Below are 19071 nucleotides of genomic sequence, written 5' to 3'. Positions count from 1 at the left end.
ATAATTTCACCCACATAGCATGTGCTAAAAAGTTGATAGTGTTACGGAAAAACCTAGATGCACTTTGTGGACAAACTGGTCAATCTCTTTCAAAGTATAACGGTTTCGAAAAGAAACTCATCTATAACAAAGGGATTTCATTTTTTATCTTATTTGAACTCCTCACTTTTTGTGCGTTCAATATGACCATTCAAAGCCACATCATCATATTTCAACCCTTTTCTGAATTCATTTCCTTTTTCATGGATTTAATGGTTGTTTTGAGCTAAATGACCCTAAAACTGAAAAGCACTACAAATGAGCTCTGAAAAGGTTTAAACTTGGCATGGTATCATAATTTCACCCACATAGCATGTGCTAAAAAGTTTAGATGGTTACGGAAAAATCTAGATGCACTTCATGTACAAACTTTACTATCTCTTACAAAGTATCACGGTTTCAGACGAAAACTCATCTATTACAAAATGATTTCATTTTTTACTCATTTTATCTCCGGACTTTTTGTGCGTTCAATATGCACCATTTAAAGTCACAACATCAATTTTCAACCCTTTTCTGACTTCATTTGCTATTTTTCATGCATTTAATGATTTTTTGAGCTAAATGACCCTGAAATTGAAAAGCACTACAAATGAGCTCTGAAAAGGTTGAAACTTGGCTGGTATCATAATTTCACCCACATAGCATTTGCTTAAAAGTTGAGAGGGTTACGGCCAAAACTGGATGCACCTTGTGTACAAACTGCACAATCTCTTTTAAAGTATTAGGGTTTCGGATGAAAACACATCTATTACAAAGGGATTTCATTTTTTAACTTATCTTAACTCCAGACTTTTTGTTTGTTCAATATGCACCATTCAAAGGCACATCATCAATTTTCAACCCTTTTCTGACTTCATTTCCTTTTTTCATGTATTTAATGATTTTTTGAGCTAAATGACCATGAAAATGAAAAGCACTACAAATGAGTTCTGAAAAGGTTCAAACTTGGCATGGTATCATAATTTCACCCACATAGCATGTGCTAAAAAGTTGAGAGGGTTACGGCAAAAACTAGATGCACTCCATGTACAAACTGGACAATCTCTATCAAAGTATACGGTTTCGAACGAAAACTCATCTATTACAAAGGGGTTTCATTTTTTTAACCAATTAACTCCAGACTTTTTGTGTGTTCAATATGCACCATTCAAAGCCACATCATCAATTTTCAACCTTTTCTGATTTGATTTGCTATTTTTCTTGCATTTAATGATTTTTTGAGCTAAATGACCCTGAAATAGGAAATTACTATGAACTCTGAAAAGGTTGAAACTTGGCATGGTATCATAATTTCACCCACATAGCACGTGCTAAAGAGTTGAGAGGGTTACGACAAAACTGAATGCACTTCATGTGCAAACTTGACAATCACTAGTGCGCGTCGGTCCTAAACAAACGGTTTTTAACCCCTTTCCACGACGGCATTTGGAACCGTCGCCAAGTTAGTGTGTGCAATATGGTGTCCTTCCCAAACGACCCAGAAACCGTTGGGGATATGGAGCAGTGATCCAGATGCCTTCCAAAATGTAATCGTGTGCGATGCAGAACACACTAAATTCTTTCGCACGTGTTGTATCGGTGATTAAGCGTTTTAATGATGCTGTGAAACCATACGGTCTGTCATAACGAACCGTTTGGGAAACAGTATGTAAGGCACACGGGCCAACATATGAACTGTGTGCGATTTGTGCCCTGTCGCACACGAGTTTTCTGCGTAACACGTCTGCCGTGCTAGACTCCATCGCACACGTTTTCTAGCAATTACCGTCTGCGATAATGTTCTATCACAAACGGTTCAGGAGCCCCTTCGCACACATACAAGTGATGCACACCGTTTTTGATTTGTTAGGTATCACCGACGGTTGCCGCAAGAGTGACGTGTGCTTTTCGTTTGGGATCCCACACGTTTCCTGAAAAAATTACGACTGGGATTGTATTTTGCATTGGGTACGGTTTACTCCCAGTTCTCGTGTGTGATAACGCCATATCACAAACGGTTCCGGACAACCTACGCACATGTAGTAGCGCTGCGAATCGTTTGTGATCTGCTATGTATCACCGACGGTTCCGCTATGATCGACGTATGCTTTCCGATGTGGATCGCACACACTCATTTAGTTGAACCGTGTGCGGAGCAATTGCCAGGTTAAAACAAAAATATCCCATTTTGAATCACACGCAAAAAGCAAATTCGCCACAATATTCAATTGAACAAATAGTGTCCACAGGAAGAACATTCATCAGATTTCGCAACAATTGCAATCGAACATATGGTAGCTAAATTCCAATGAGTTGTCCACACATATATGCATTACATAATTACTCATAGTGTACGAAACACGAAGACCTCATCATATGGAAAACAATGTATCCATGCATTATATGCTTAGCGGCTAACTCTTACTCAATGTTTCAAGAGAACGCATGCTGAAATCTTCATTATCACCAGTGGGATTAATGTAGTGACCCAGGAAGAAGTCGCTGATAAATCTCCGAACCATCAGCAATTCACCAGCCGGGAGCGGTTCATGGGTCCTCGGTTTTAAGATGAGCTGCAGTATTTTTAAGATCAGAATGTGCCATATGAGTGGAGTAGAAGATATTAATTAAGATAGACTTACTGGTACCAATTCGCGAGGATCGTCACAACTATTAGCAGATTTGCAGATGGAGATCATATGTCTGCAAACATAGTATCCACAAAGGTTGGTCCCTGCTTCTTGCTGTGGACACTGAAATTTTTTGTACAAAATTTGTCCTGTTAGGAACAACCTAACCGGTGTTAGATGTATTATTTTTTCTTTGGACAAAATAGAAAGAGGTTTATTTAGAAGCTTGAACATTTGACTAGCGTAAGGAAAGGTATTTGCAGACTGTTGGATAAATTTTCCGAAAATAATGGATTTCGGTGTGTTACCGGAGAAACGATCTCGTGCTGCAGAGGTAGTTTCCTCTTGAGCAGGTTCCCTAGATTAGTTTGCCACAATGTGAGCACACTGCAAATGATGATGAATTTTGACAACATCAATTATTGAACTAGATCTGAATGCAAATTAATTTCAACATCATAGAATTCAATACCTATCCAAGAATTGCTGAAGATGCGTCAGATCCTGAGCGTTTGTTGACTCTCTAAGAGAATCGATGTAGTAAACTGTGTTCTTGTTTGGAACAATGAATACCAATATCCAGTGATTGCTGCATATTAAGAAAGCCATGAACTTACGAGTTATGTCCAAATCTGAAAGACAATCAGTGTATGTGTTGTTGTTTACTTGACTTACCGTTCATGATATGGCCAGAGAAATGATTCTGCATTGGACGTGTTTTCGGAGATATGGACGACCGTGTTAACGGCCCAGTCCCGTCGGTCCTTTTCATGTAATGTTGTGCCATTTGCTAATGCAGGATTTATGAAATACACACTCTCACTTTGTCTTCTCTGCGTGTTCAATCCCCTGAGAGGAATAAAATGCAGTTAGCTGTTTATCATTTATAGCCTTGTATGGAGAAGTTGATCAGAGTTTGTTAAGTACTTACAAAATCACCCATCTAACAAGAGTGGCATCGAGCATGTTGAAGTTGAAGAAGAGATGTAAGTCCTCGAAACTCACAATGATGGAACCAGCATCGTGTCGGAAATGATCTCTGTTGTAGTGGACTAGCAAATGGTGATGACCTTCTGACATTTGATCCATGCAATATTCATGTAACTCACGGCAACTGGAGCTGCACTCATCAAAGTATTCGCCAACATGAAATGGCTGGCCATGGACGTAATTGCGTGCTTCAAGTACGCCTGCTTTATTTTTAGCAAGCACAAACGTACTTCTTCATCACCCATGGCGTCAGAAATAATATTACTCCCCGATTCGAACAAGCTGATGTTAATTTGGTTATGTGCGATGAGTGCTTTAAGTAAGAGGCAATCGTTCTCTTTCCTCTTCACTCTCTCGCTGCGCTTCCGCGTGGTCGTGGGTGTAGCCTTTTTGGCCACTTCCTTCTTGGTACTTGAAGCATTTCTAGCAGAACGTCTGGTTGCCTGCATGGTAGACTGCCAAGCAGACGGTGAAGCTTGGACGGACTGCTTAGCAGAAGGTTTATCTATGTCGGACCGCTGAGCTGGCGGTGCTGCTGTGATGGACTGCTGGGCTGTAGGAGCAGAGGCATCAGACTGCTGACCATGCGTTGAAGCTATGTCGGGTTTTTGCGCAGGTGGTGCCAACTTGTTGGTGTGCTGAGGAGGCCGTGCCAACGCGTTGGTTTGCTGAGCAGGAAGTGCTGACGCATTGGTATGCTGATCACGCTCCTGCGGACCGACGGACTGATGAGCAGTCGGTTTTGGACCTACAGACTGCTTAGCAGGCGGTTCCGAAGCATCAGACTGCTTAGCAGTCTGTTCCACCAGGTTGGTCTGCTGAGCATGTGCTGCAGCTGGGTCTCCCCCCGCTGCTTCAGCGGCCGGCATCTGAACCAATGGTGCGTCATCAGTAGTTGTAGGCCTTGCCACTGGCTGCTTTGGGCGGAGGATGACATGGCATGTACGCCAAAAAGTTGGTCCGGCTAATCACAGGTTGATGCATCAGCCCGCGAGAGCTGTTGTGGCAAGGAGAGTGTCACTGGTTGAGGGGTGACAGTGGTAGCTGTTGGCGGGGCTTTAGGAATCTCATCGATGAACTCTATTTCCTTTCGTGGCCACTGGATGTGATGTAATAGTGTTTCTCCCAAGGTCCTTTGCTCATCGAAGTCTCCTAGAACATTCCTCAGGGCAAATTCATTAAATCCACCTTTACTTCAGTCATGTAGCACTTCACACAGCCCGGCTTCAATGGCACATTGTCCAAGAAGAGGCCATCTTTTTCCAAGAAGGGTGGGCAAACCCAGGCTGTTGCACATTTTAATGTACATTCATAATGTGTAAGCACGCCCTTCAGTCTGTCTTTCATTCCAGATAGATCAGATATAGCATCATCACGAGCAGCTGCAGTCTCAATGTCGCTGGGGTCAACTGATGCATAGCTACTCTTGTATAGTGTTGTCGCGCAATAAGCAGCACCATCCATGCCCGCCTCCCCTCCCATCTGCTGGCTATCTGTCAGTGTTAGAGTCTTCGGCATCATCATTGACTCCTCAACATCCTTTCGAACAGCCGGATAAATCTCCTTCTTCAACTTTCCAAACAATGCATTCTGCTTCATTTCACTCCTCGCTTTTTCATGCTGAGCCTCTCTTCTTTGCTGAGTGTGAAAGCCCTCTTGTGCGGGACATTAACACTTATACCCCTTGCACAGCCAGGGGGCTCTTTTGTGTCCAGAGCAATGGACAGAATGTCACATGGCCCTGAGTTCCTGTAGAACCTTCCAGGGATCTGTGACGCCCCCGTTTTGACCGTACACTAATCATGCACGCAAATGTGTACGATCAAGATCAGGGACTCACGGGAAGATATCACAACACAACTCTACAACATAAATAAGTCATACAAGCATCATAATACAAGCCAGGGGCCTCGAGGGCTCGAATACAAGTGCTCGATCATAGACGAGTCAGCGGAAGCAACAATATCTGAGTATAGACATAAGTTAAACAAGTCTGCCTTAAGAAGGCTAGCACAAACTGGGATACAGATCGAAAGAGGCGCAGGCCTCCTGCCTGGGATCCTCCTAAACTACTCCTGGTCGTCGTCAGCGGCCTGCACGTAGTAGTAGGCACCTCCGGTGTAGTAAGAGTCGTCGTCGACGGTGGCGTTTGGCTCCTGGGCTCCAGCATCTGGTTGCGACAACCAGGTAGAAGGGAAAGGGGGAAAAGAGGGAGAAAAGCAACCGTGAGTACTCATCCAAAGTACTCGCAAGCAAGGATCTACACTACATATGCATGGGTATATGTGTAAAGGGCCATATCGGTGGACTGAACTGCAGAATGCCAGAATAAGGGGGGATAGCTAATCCTATCGAAGACTACGCTTCTGGCCACCTCCATCTTGCAGCATGTAGAAGAGAGTAGATGGTAAGTTCACCAAGTAGCATCGCATAGCATAATCCTACCCGGCAATCCCCTCCTTGTCGCCCTGTTAGAGAGCGATCACCGGGTTGTATCTAGCACTTGGAAGGGTGTGTTTTATTAAGTATCCAGTTCTAGTTGTCATAAGGTCAAGGTACAACTCCGGGTCGTCCTTTTACCGAGGGACACGGCTATTCGAATAGATAAACTTCCCTGCAGGGGTGCACCACATAACCCAACACGCTCGATCCCATTTGGCCGGACACACTTTTCTGAGTCATGCCCGGTCGCGGAAGATCAAGACGTCGCAGCCCCACCTAGGCTCAACAGAGAGGTCAGCACGCCGGTCTAAATCCTATGCGCGCAGGGGTCTAGGCCCATCGCCCATTGCACACCTGCATGTTGCGTACGCGGCCGGAAGCAGACCTAGCCTAGCAGGCGTTCCAGTCCAATCCGGCGCGCGTCGCTCCGTCGCAGACGTCAAGAAGAGCTTCGGCTGATACCACGACGTCGAGTGCCCATAACTGTTCCCGCGTAGTTGGTTAGTGCGTATAGACCAAATGGCCAGACTCAGATCAAATACCAAGATCTCGTTAAGCGTGTTAAGTATCCGCGAACGCCGACCAGGGCTAGGCCCACCTCTCTCCTAGGTGGTCTCAACCTGCCCTGTCGCTCCGCCATAAAGTAACAGTCGGGGGCCGTCAGGAACCCAGGCCCACCTCTACCGGGATGGAGCCACCTGTCCTTTCAGCCCCCTCATCAGAATCACTTGCGGGTACTCAACGAGCCGACCCCACTTTAGTCACCACATGTATCAAGTATATAAAGTATATAGTATATACCCGTGATCACCTCCCGAAGTAATCACGGCCCAGTAGTATAGCATGGAAGACGGACAAGAGTGTAGGGCCACTGATGGAACACTAGCATCCTATACTAAGCAGTAGGATAGCAGGTAAGGGTAACAACTGTAGCAACAATGAGAGGCTATGCATCAGGATAGGATTAACGGAAAGCAGTAAAATGCTACACTACTCTAATGCAAGCAGTATAGAGAAGAATAGGCGATATCTGGTGATCAGGGGGCTTGCCTCGTTGCTCTGGCAAGTAGGAGGGGTCGTCAACTCCGTAGTCGAACTGGGCAGCAACAGCGTCGGTCTCGTAGTCTACCGGAGAGAAGAGGGGGAAGAAACAGTAAATACAATGCAAACATAAGCATGACAATCCATGACATGACAATGAGCGGTGCTAGGTGTGCCCTAACGCGGCAGGAGGTGGTACCGGCGAAGGGGGGGAACATCCGGGAAAGTATTCCCGATGTTTCGCATTTTCGGACAGATGAAACGAAGGGGGAAAGTTGCGAGTTCGATATGTTAGGGATGTGTGGCGGACGAACGGGCTGCGTATCCGTATTCGTCTCGTCGTTCTGAGCAACTTTCATGTAGAAAGTATTTTCATCCGAGATACGGATTATTTTATATGATTTTCTAAAGATATAACATTTTAGGAATTATTTAATCATTTTAAATCAACATTATCCAGAATAGTAAAAGATGACGTCGGCATGACATCATGCTGACGTCAGCAGTCAACTGTGCAGTTGACTGGGTCAACTACGTGTGGGTCCCACATGTCATACACTGCTTAGTTTAATTAGGGCTTAGCTAATTAATTACTGTTTAATTAAATTAACTAATTAATTAGATTAACTTAAACAGGATTAATTAACTTAATTAATTTAGTTAATTAATTAATTAAATTTTTTTATTTTTTTTTCTTCTTCTTTTTTCTTTTCGTTCTGGGGGTGGGGCCTACTAGTCAGTGGCCCACAGGGCCACCGCGGGGCGGTTGCTAGCGGGCGCTGGGGCGCTAGCCCGTTTGGGTTACGGGCTTGCCTGTGCAGGCGCGGCGTCGGTGGGGCGCCGGCGGCCAAGTGCCCGGCCGGAGGCGGCGACCGGACCGGGAGCAGGAGGCGCAGTGGCTGCGAGGGGGGCACTGCGGCAGTGGCCGCTCGGGGCATAGAGGGAGCAGGGCGGCGTCGGAGCGGTGGCAACGACGGCCGGCGTGGAGCTCCGGCGGGAGGCAGAGGCGGTAACGGGCGACGACGCGGGGAGCACGGGCTGGGGACCCCCAGGGCACGCACGGGGTGGCCGGTGCGTGGGCACAGACGCGGCTGAACGTGGCGACGGCGCGGGGCACGACGCGCGCGGAACCCTGGTGAGCCCGAGGCGCGGACGCGGGAGGGCTACGGTGGCGCGGTGAGCGTGCGTGCGCGGCGAAGAGAGGAGGGAGGGGAGGCGGAGGCTCACGGGGGCCGTATGGTACGAGGCAGTGGGGTCGAAGGGGAAGTCGGAGACGAGGCGGCGAAGAGGAGGCAGTCCGGTGGGAGGGGGAGGAAGCAGGCCGGCGAGGGAGAGGACGGGGCCGACGGCGAGGTTGAGGCGGTGGTGCAGCTGCGGGGCGGCGTGGATCAGCGACGGGTCGAGGCCGCGGCTTCCGGCGGGTTGGTGATGAAGCTCCGCGGCGTCGGGGGCATTCGCGCAGAGGCGGGAGGGCGTCCCAGCGAGGGGGCCCCGGCGTAGTGGCCGCGGGGATCGACGGCGGCATCGGGCCGATGGGATCGGGGGTTTGCCCCGATCCAGATTGGGCAGAGGAGGGAGAGAGAGGAGTGCGAGGGGGGAATGGGGATCAGGCTAGGGTTCGGTGCCCCCAGGGGTTATAGGCCAGGGGAGGGAGTGGGCCGGCCTGGCAGGCCACTGGCTGGGCCGAGGCCCAACTAGCCTGGGGGGTTTTCTTTTTATTTCTGTTTTATTTTCCCTTTTGTCTTTTCTGTTTGCTTTTATTTCTTTAATACTTTATAGTTTTACAAAAATAAAACCCACACCTAAAATGGAGTTACAATTCCAACTACTGGCTTAAAAAGTTTTACCCCTGAACAAAATAGTTTAATATTTTATAAAATTCAAAAGGCATTTATTTAATTGTTTTAGCTACTGTTTTATTCATTTTAGTTTACTTAAACATTTTATAAAAGTGTGGTTTCTTGACAATAATTACCTATGCATTATTTGGCACCAACCGAACATTTTAGTTTAAATATTTGAAAACCTTTAACGTTTGACTTGATTTCGAATTTTGAATTCGAACGGGATTTGAACCAGAGTGATTTTAGTAACAATAATAGTGGTGATGTGGCATCATTAGTAGAGGGTTACTGTAGCTTAATTATCCGGGCGTCACAATTCTCCTCCACTACAAGAAATCTCGTCCCGAGATTTAGGAGGCGGAGTAAGGGGGAAGATCTGGTTACGAATTCTAACGTGTCTTCTTGGTCTTGGTTACTCTTCTCGAAGAGGTCAATTCATTACATTGATGTCTTCATTTCTCTACTTCAGGAACTCCATCGTACTTACGAAAGAATAAAGGGTGGGTATCCCGGGAGAACGGACCTCTGCAAGGTTGACTATCTGGTCGATAACATCAAGGGAAGGTGGAAAGTAACTCTCGAATTGAAACTTAAGAAAATATCAATAGTAAATAAAGGAGGTATCGTGGGAAGTTTCGAGCGGGCAGGCAATCGCCCGATGCCTGAAACAGAGTGTGAAAGGGGTTCAAAGCAATTGAAATAAGTATTATGTCTGATGCCAGTATAGATCAGTAGGACGGTGGTCCTTGAATTACATACGAGGCCACGCGTGATGAATAAATTTGGGAACAGGGGGTGCACAGGAGAATCAGGTTTTGATCCTGTGGAACTGTGGGTTATGGGCCCACCATGTGGTTAAAGTAGGAAGGGCGGTGACATCTTGCACGATCATGATAGCAAGGCATGTCAGAGGGTAGCCTGTCAGTTATATGTCAGCAACATCGTCGGTACCAAGGGCAAGGGACGAAGATAACCATTTTCCTGCTCGTTGAAACGAGGCGGGCCAATAGGCAAAGTTCTCGTCCATCGGTGGTTACCGGAATGTCATCAACCATAGTAACAGGGTCTTGCTGACAGAATTGTACACCGAGGTGTTTACATAAGTAGGAGAATATTACTGCTTAGATCATACAGATCACCAGAAAGGTTAAACAAAACAATGTAAAGGAAAAGGTGATCATCAGATTGAATAGAACAATGGAAAGGAAAATGTATTTAAACACATTATTCAGGGGTATATCCTTCCCAAGGACAAACAGAGGATGATATCCGTGGCAGGATATAATGTAGAAAACCCTTTAGGTAAGGGGAGAGAAATTTCATGACATTACCCATACAACGGTGTTTGGATAATTGAGCAAGAAACAATTAGCATAGGGATAAGTGTTCTTGTTGAAAATTGGAGTACCACAGACATGCTTCGAGATAGCATTGACATGGTCTTCAAGCAAAGGTCGGACTTGGATACAAAAAGGATTCATCAGGAACAACATATAGAATAAGTCTTTCAATTTCCTCATGGAAGAATGGTTAACCTTGCTAAAAAGGAAATTATAACAAAAGGTCCTCTGGCTAGGGGTGCTAAGCAAAGACACCACCTTACTGGGTTCTATAAAGACCAACGTTATAACTCTTGGAAATATGTTCCAACCATCATATCTGACTGAGATTCAGATCTGATCGGTGTTAGGATAACTCAGATTCAGGATGCCTGAGAAGAAAGGTGCAACACAAATTGTCGAAACGACATCGAAGATTCTCGGGAGATGAACTATGGAAGCGAGTTCCGAACAAGGGTTCATCATTAAGTCAAGGAGAGGTGAGGAGGTGACTGATTGACTCAACGACAATCCCTCCAGGTTTCAAAAAGATGGATTTCCACAAGTATGTCAACAAGGAGATAACATTTGTCAATTCAAATGGTATAATGATGTATGCTCGAGGAAAACATACACAATTAAACATTGGTTGAAAGGTGCACCCGAAATATGGGATGGGTTGCACGACCAACGTCGGAATGGTGATTCAATAATAAATAGTCTAAGAATGAACGTCCGACCATTAACTTCAAAGGAATAGGGTTGCTACAAGGGCAAAATCCAAACAGCACCGCTCACTTGTTGGTACCCCGGTTGGAATCAACAGGAGGACCCCAGAAAGAATGGTGGTGGTGAGAAGTATCACCATACCAAGAATTCTTAAGAGGTGGTGAAATTCTCACAACATAGATGACATAAGAGATGTTAATGTTCCAAGGTAAAGAAGAACAATTGCTGGATAGCAAGGAACTCAAGGTATAACACCAAACACGAACAAGCTTGTGTTGGTGGGAAGGCAATAAAGTGGTCTGTGATAACACAGATCATCGAGGGCAAGGATGGTATTTCTCATCATGAACTCAATTGATATCCTGGAAGAGCTCATAAGGTTGATGATGATCACGAGACATTTGCCGAGAGGTTTCATGAAGATGTAATCGAACAGCGCCTGCTCAAGCAGAAGGACTGATGCAGCAAAAGATTATTGGAACTACGGATACAACACCAACTAGGAATCAAGCTTGCCGTTCGAGGTGAAACGATAAGACAAGGGAGATCGACATAAGCTTAGCTCATTGTTGAAAGTTGTGTTCCGGGAAGGACCGGGTAGCACAGTTAAAAAGTTTGCACGATAATGATATAGCCGATAAGGCTAGGAATGACTTGAAGGATTATTAAACTCGTAAGCAACAAGAATTACTTAGAGTTATTGAATCGGAGTGCGGAATCGATTCACTTATCGGTGTTCTCGAGTGACTAATAACTCAGAGCCCGTGGAAAATTGGAATCAATGAGAATGTAGCACTTGATGAAGAACTCATAAGAAGTTATGCAGTTCCATGATAATCTCGAGATACCAGGGGGTAATACTCGACGACAGATCAAGGTAGAGGTTGGACTAGGGTATTGCTCTGCAGAGGACAAGTGCTTAAACTTGCACGAGAAATGGTATTTAAAGGAGAACATGGTCGGAACCACGATTGCAAAAGGATCAATACACAGATACTAGACGATATCATATCAAGGAAATATTTATTATTACAAGAAGCTTCTATGATAGGATCTACATCGTGTCCATGGGCATGAACACAAAGTTCAAGGTCGACTCCCACTTCTCCAATGCATACCCTTTCATTCACTTCTCGCGTTTGATGAAGTTGCAGTGTTGAAAATTTTTATCTGGCAAAATACCAGAAGAGTATGACTCATGAAAACTTTTGAGTTCACACATACTATGAAAGGCATAGGTTCAACCCATCGGGGCATCGTGGAAACATATACCACAAGCTTCAGGGGCAAATAACTCAAGCTCGATAGTAGAGCATGGGTGACAAAACGAGAGGATACAATTTACTAAAGGCATTATGTATCAGGTAAAGAACTTCCAAAGTGATTGAATATGAAGGATGTTGTCGGATAAAATCCAACAAGGTTCTGATGGTCCATAAAGGATCCGATGTGAGTATCGGCACACAACCAGAGGTAGAATCAATGCAAAGACCTTGGATTATAGAAACAACTAAGTAACTTAGAGCTCAATTGCAAAGGAATTATGATTTACAAAGTGAAGGATCAGAAACAGACGCTCTGATCAAGGATGGATAAGTTCAATAGACATAGTGGAAAAATCGACGACAATTTGATTGGCGAGAACCAGCTCACGTTTCAAATGACGTCTGAGCCGGAAGGATGAATTCTAGGCTCTGATTGAGGATTGCGAGCATTCGCAACAGATTGAATGAATGGACTCAAAATGATAATGACAAGAGATGCCAATAAGATTACGAGACTTAAGATTAATCATAATGCAAGTAAGCAAGAATTTCAAGAGCAAAAGGCTCCTGAGGATTTTCGGAAGATCGAATGGTATTTTGAACACTTTTGTGAAATACTTGAATCAACTGGGGATGAGCGGATACTCGGTAAGTGCGAGAATTATCCGTAGGGGTATTCAGGTGACAAAGAACAGCAAGGCAGTAAGCTCAAAGGATTCTAGGAACAACAGAGAGAATTTCGGGGTATCTTGTAATAACAAGATCAACTGGGAAACATTGTATGAATGGCGAGTATACGTGGTTATCCATAGGAGTTTATCGATGAAAGGGAATTGCAAAAGCGATGAAGACAAGTTCTCAGGTTATCAGCAGAGAGTATCTTCAGGGTCTTCACGTGCAGCAGATGATCATCAGTAATAGGGGCTCTCCGGGTGAAAGTGATAACGAGATCCTAATGTTAGATTTAGCAAAATTCACTTAACCTGAAAAGAAGAGAGATCAGGGTCCCAGAGTAAGGATCGAGGAGTCAAAGATCCTAATACCACCTGATGGCGACGTGGGCCCGTAAGACACACAGCCATGTTAGTAAAAGTTTTTGCAATGTCTAGACTCGACTTCGGCCAAGGAGATGGAAAGGGGGATTCCTACAGGAAGTCGGCTCTGATACCAACTAGTGACGCCCCCGTTTTGATCGTACACTAATCATGCACGCAAATGTGTACGATCAAGATCAGGGACTCACGGGAAGATATCACAACACAACTCTACAACATAAATAAGTCATACAAGCATCATAATACAAGCCAGGGGCCTCGAGGGCTCGAATACAAGTGCTCGATCATAGACGAGTCAGCGGAAGCAACAATATCTGAGTACAGACATAAGTTAAACAAGTTTGCCTTAAGAAGGCTAGCACAAACTGGGATACAGATCGAAAGAGGCGTAGGCCTCCTGCCTGGGATCCTCCTAAACTACTCCTGGTCGTCGTCAGCGGCCTGCACTTAGTAGTAGGCACCTCCGGTGTAGTAAGAGTCGTCGTCGACGGTGGCGTTTGGCTCCTGGGCTCCAGCATCTGGTTGCGACAACCAGGTAGAAGGGAAAGGGGGAAAAGAGGAAGAAAAGCAACCGTGAGTACTCATCCAAAGTACTCGCAAGCAAGGATCTACACTACATATGCATGGGTATATGTGTAAAGGGCCATATCAATGGACTGAACTGCAGAATGCCAGAATAAGGGGGGGGATAGCTAATCCTGTCGAAGACTACGCTTCTGGCCACCTCCATCTTGCAGCATGTAGAAGAGGGTAGATGGTAAGTTCACCAAGTAGCATCGCATAGCATAATCCTACCTGGCGATCCCCTCCTCGTCGCCCTGTTAGAGAGCGATCACCGGGTTGTATCTGGCACTTGGAAGGGTGTGTTTTATTAAGTATCCAGTTCTAGTTGTCATAAGGTCAAGGTACAACTCCGGGTCGTCCTTTTACCGAGGGACACGGCTATTCGAATAGATAAACTTCCCTGCAGGGGTGCACCACATAACCCAACACGCTCGATCCCATTTGGCCGGACACACTTTTCTGAGTCATGCCCGGTGGCGGAAGATCAACACGTCGCAGCCCCACCTAGGCTCAACAGAGAGGTCAGCACGCCGGTCTAAATCCTATGCGCACAGGGGTCTGGGCCCATCGCCCATTGCACACCTGCATGTTGCGTACGCGGCCGGAAGCAGACCTAGCCTAGCAGGCGTTCCAGTCCAATCCGGCGCGCGCCACTCCATCGCTGACGTCAAGAAGAGCTTCGGCTGATACCACGACGTCGAGTGCCCACAACTGTTCCAGCGTAGTTGGTTAGTGCGTATAGACCAAATGGCCAGACTCAGATCAAATACCAAGATCTCGTTAAGCGTGTTAAGTATCCGCGAACGCCGACCAGGGCCAGGCCCACATCTCTCCTAGGTGGTCTCAACCTGCCCTGTTGCTCCGCCATAAAGTAACAGTCGGGGGCCGTTAGGAACCCAGGCCCACCTCTACCGGGATGGAGCCACCTGTCCTTTCAGCCCCCTCATCAGAATCACTTGCGGGTACTCAACGAGCCGACCCCACTTTAGTCACCACATGTATCAAGTATATAAAGTATATAGTATATACCCGTGATCACCTCCCGAAGTGATCACGGCCCAGTAGTATAGCATGGCAGACGGACAAGAGTGTAGGGCCACTGATGGAACACTAGCATCCTATACTAAGCAGTAGGATAGCAGGTAAGGGTAACAACTGTAGCAACAATGAGAGGCTATGCATCAGGATAGGATTAACGGAAAGCAGTAAAATGCTACACTACTCTAATGCAAGCAGTATAGAGAAGAATAGGCGATATCTGGTGATCAGGGGGGGGGCTTGCCTCGTTGCTCTGGCAAGTAGGAGGGGTCGTCAACTCCGTAGTCGAACTGGGCAGCAACAGCGTCGGTCTCGTAGTCTACCGGAGAGAAGAGGGGGAAGAAACAGTAAATACAATGCAAACATAAGCATGACAATCCATGACATGACAATGAGCGGTGCTAGGTGTGCCCTAACGCGGCAGGAGGTGGTACCGGCGAAGGGGGGGAACATCCGGGAAAGTATTCCCGATGTTTCGCATTTTCGGACAGATGAAACGAAGGGGGAAAGTTGCGAGTTCGATATGTTAGGGATGTGTGGCGGACGAACGGGCTGCGTATCCGTATTCGTCTCGTCGTTCTGAGCAACTTTCATGTAGAAAGTATTTTCATCCGAGATACGGATTATTTTATATGATTTTCTAAAGATATAACATTTTAGGAATTATTTAATCATTTTAAATCAACATTATCCAGAATAGTAAAAGATGACGTCAGCATGACATCATGCTGACGTCCGCAATCAACTGTGCAGTTGACTGGGTCAACTACGTGTGGGTCCCGCATGTCATACACTACTTAGTTTAATTAGGGTTCAGCTAATTAATTACTGTTTAATTAAATTAACTAATTAATTAGATTAATTAAAACAGGATTAATTAACTTAATTAATTTAGTTAATTAATTAATTAATTAAATTTATTTTTATTATTTATTTATTTTCTTCTTTTTTTTCTTTTCGTTCTGGGGGTGGGGCTTGCTAGTCAGTGGCCCACAAGGCCACCGCGGGGCGGTTGCTACCGGGTGCTGGGGCGCTAGCCCGTTTGGGTTACGGGCTTGCCTGTGCAGGCGCGGCGTCGGTGGGGCGCTGGCGGCCAAGTGCCCGGCCGGAGGCGGCGACCGGACTGGCGAGCGGGAGGCGCAGTGGCTGCGAGGGGGGGCACTGCGGCAGTGGCCGCTCGGGGCATAGAGGGAGCAGGCCGGCGTCGGAGCGGTGGCAACGACGGTCGGCGTGGAGCTCCGGCGGGAGGCAGAGGCGGTAACGGGCGACGACGCGGGGAGCACGGGCTGGGGACCCCCAGGGCATGCACGGGGTGGCCGGTGCGTGGGCACGGACGCGGCTGAACGTGGCGACGGCGCAGGGCATGACGCGCGCGGAACCCTGGTGAGCCCGAGGTGCGGACGCAGGAGGGCTACGGTGGCGCATTGAGCATGCGTGCGCGGCGAAGAGAGGAGGGAGGGGGAGGCGGAGGCTCACAGGGGCCGTAGGGTACGAGGCAGTGGGGGTCGAGGGGGAAGTCGGAGACGAGGCGGCGAAGAGGAGGCAGTCCGGTGGGAGGGGGAGGAAACAGGCCGGCGAGGGAGAGGACGGGGCCGACGGCGAGGTCGAGGCGGTGGTGCAGCTGCGGGGCGGCGTGGATCGGCGACAGGTCGAGGCCGCGGCTTTCGGCGGGTTGGTGACGAAGCTCCGCGGCGTCGGGAGCATTCGCGCAGACGCGGGAGGGTGTCCCGGCGAGGGGGCCCCGGCGTAGTGGCCGCGGGGATCGACGGCGGCGTCGGGCCGATGGGATCAGGGGTTTGCCCCGATCCAGATCGGGCAGAGGAGGGAGAGAGAGGAGTGCGAGGGGGGAATGGGGATCGGGCTAGGGTTCGGTGCCCCCAGGGGGTTATAGGCCAGGGGAGGGAGTGGGCCGGCCTGGCAGGCCACTAGCGGGGCCGAGGCCCTACTAGCCTGGGGGGTTTTCTTTTTATTTCTATTTTATTTTCCCTTTTGTCTTTTCTGTTTGCTTTTATTTCTTTAATACTTTATAGTTTTACAAAAATAAAACCCACACCTAAAATGGAGTTACAATTCCAACTACTGGCTTAAAAAGTTTTACCCCTGAACAAAATAGTTTAATATTTTATAAAATTCAAAAGGCATTTATTTAATTGTTTTAGCTGCTGTTTTATTCATTATAGTTTACTTAAACATTTTATAAAAGTGTGGTTTCTTGACAATAATTACCTATGCATTATTTGGCACCAACCGAACATTTTAGTTTAAATATTTGAAAACCTTTAACGTTTGACTTGATTTCGAATTTTGAATTCGAACGGGATTTGAACCAGAGTGATTTTAGTAACAATAATAGTGGTGATGTGGCATCATTAGTAGAGGGTTGCTGTAGCTTAATTATCCGGGCGTCACAGGATCTTGGAAGGACCATCACTTCATACAATTTGGCATCACGTGCGTTTTCAAAGTAATAAGTTCCTTCATCATGCCTCTTTGCACGTTCCCGCATGTAGTCTCTAGAGCGTTCGCCCCTGATTTCACTAAAGGTCGGATTCCCACCCGCCGCTTCTGCTTCTTTGTCCTCCTGTTCTCATATCAGTTTCATGCCGTAGTATCCTGCCACATCCATACGGTGGGGGTGTATGTTCTTCTTCTAAAGTTCCGATTGCTTGAAACTCTTCTCAGCAAACTCTGGAGTTGCCCTGACCCTTTTGAATTCTGCCCAGTCTACCTTTGTAATTTGGGGGTGCGGAGATTGGGTCCTTGCCTTCACTCAAGTACTTCTTGTACAACACGTGCTTCCAGTTTCTCCAAGCATCCCTAGACTTCTTCAGTGCAGAGTGTTCCACCTGCATTCTCCACTGCTCTGGAACGTTGAATTGATCCATGATCTCCTGGACTATCCTTCGACGTGTTTCTGTGTCAGCCTTCCGAAACCCCGGCAGATTAATGTTGAGCCTTGCCCTGCCAACAAATCCACACACACTCCTGAACCTCATGCGTGCTTTATCTGGTTTAGTTGGAGCCCAGGACTTTAAATCAATCTCGGTTACTTCATATACACCTTTAGGCTGTGTGTGGGCTTCCTTGGAGCGTTCCTCCGTGTCCTGAACAGAAGGGTAATTGCTGCAGCTCTATCCCGTTCAAGACTATTTGATCCCTCAGAATCTGCTGAAGACCTAGGGTCCTCTGAATCAGATGAAGATACATGGCCTGAATGAGTGTTGTCGCTACTACTTGGCATCTACAGAGAACACATGTGAAACACAGGAAAGGAGGATAAGCATAAAACTAACAACTTGGTATCAAGCTTTCTAAACATGCCATGCAATAATTTAGAAAATGTACGGCTAATTTGTTAAGTTTGTGTGACTCGGGCGCCCATGATCTGTAAATAGGCAGTAACTTATTGGAACAAATACAACTTATATGTAGTAAGGAAGGTAGATAATGAACATATATATGCTCTCCGTTAGTTCATGGACAATTTGGGAACATACGGAACGAAATTGGAAGAGGGATTGCAAGGAAATATGCCCCACCGCGATGGAGAGCTGTAACTAACAGGCTTCTTAATGCAAACCCGGCCGGACCACAGGAGAGGCGAGGGTTACTGCATCGATATGCTTGAGGGTGGCTGGCGAGCAAATGAAGACGGCGAGGCGCGGGCCGCCGTGTGTTGGAATGACAGTGGAGGTAGGCTTGACGCCGAAGAGCGGGCACACGGGCAGGGTGAGCACGGCGGCGCCGAAGAGGGTTCTACTGTGGATCTGGGGGAGGGGGAGCTGGCGAAGAATATTGGGTGGACTAGTTGAGTGAAACGCGGGCGGACAGTGGGGGGTGTTAGCAGCCTAGGTCAAAAGGGTGAAAAATATCGCCGGTCGCCGCGCGCGCGGAAAGGCCTATGCAAACGGTTGCCTCTAAGCACTCGTGTGCATAAACAGAATAATTTCATTTGAAATGAAGACGTACTAATTTTGAAATGAAGACGTGAGTTCATCGTTTCGCCTCTAAATTTTTCGCACGTAAACCAATCACAATTTTACCACGGTTTTGATTTGCTGGCGCATTTCAGGTCTCGTGTGCTATATGTAAGACATTTTTTGGCATTTACTGTGCATGTTGGCATATAAATT

This window comes from Aegilops tauschii, chromosome 4 (assembly GCF_002575655.3).
Source record: "Aegilops tauschii subsp. strangulata cultivar AL8/78 chromosome 4, Aet v6.0, whole genome shotgun sequence".
Taxonomy (NCBI): domain Eukaryota; kingdom Viridiplantae; phylum Streptophyta; class Magnoliopsida; order Poales; family Poaceae; genus Aegilops; species Aegilops tauschii.
The sequence above is the reverse complement of the archived record's forward strand: the minus strand, read 5'-3'. Positions refer to the sequence as shown.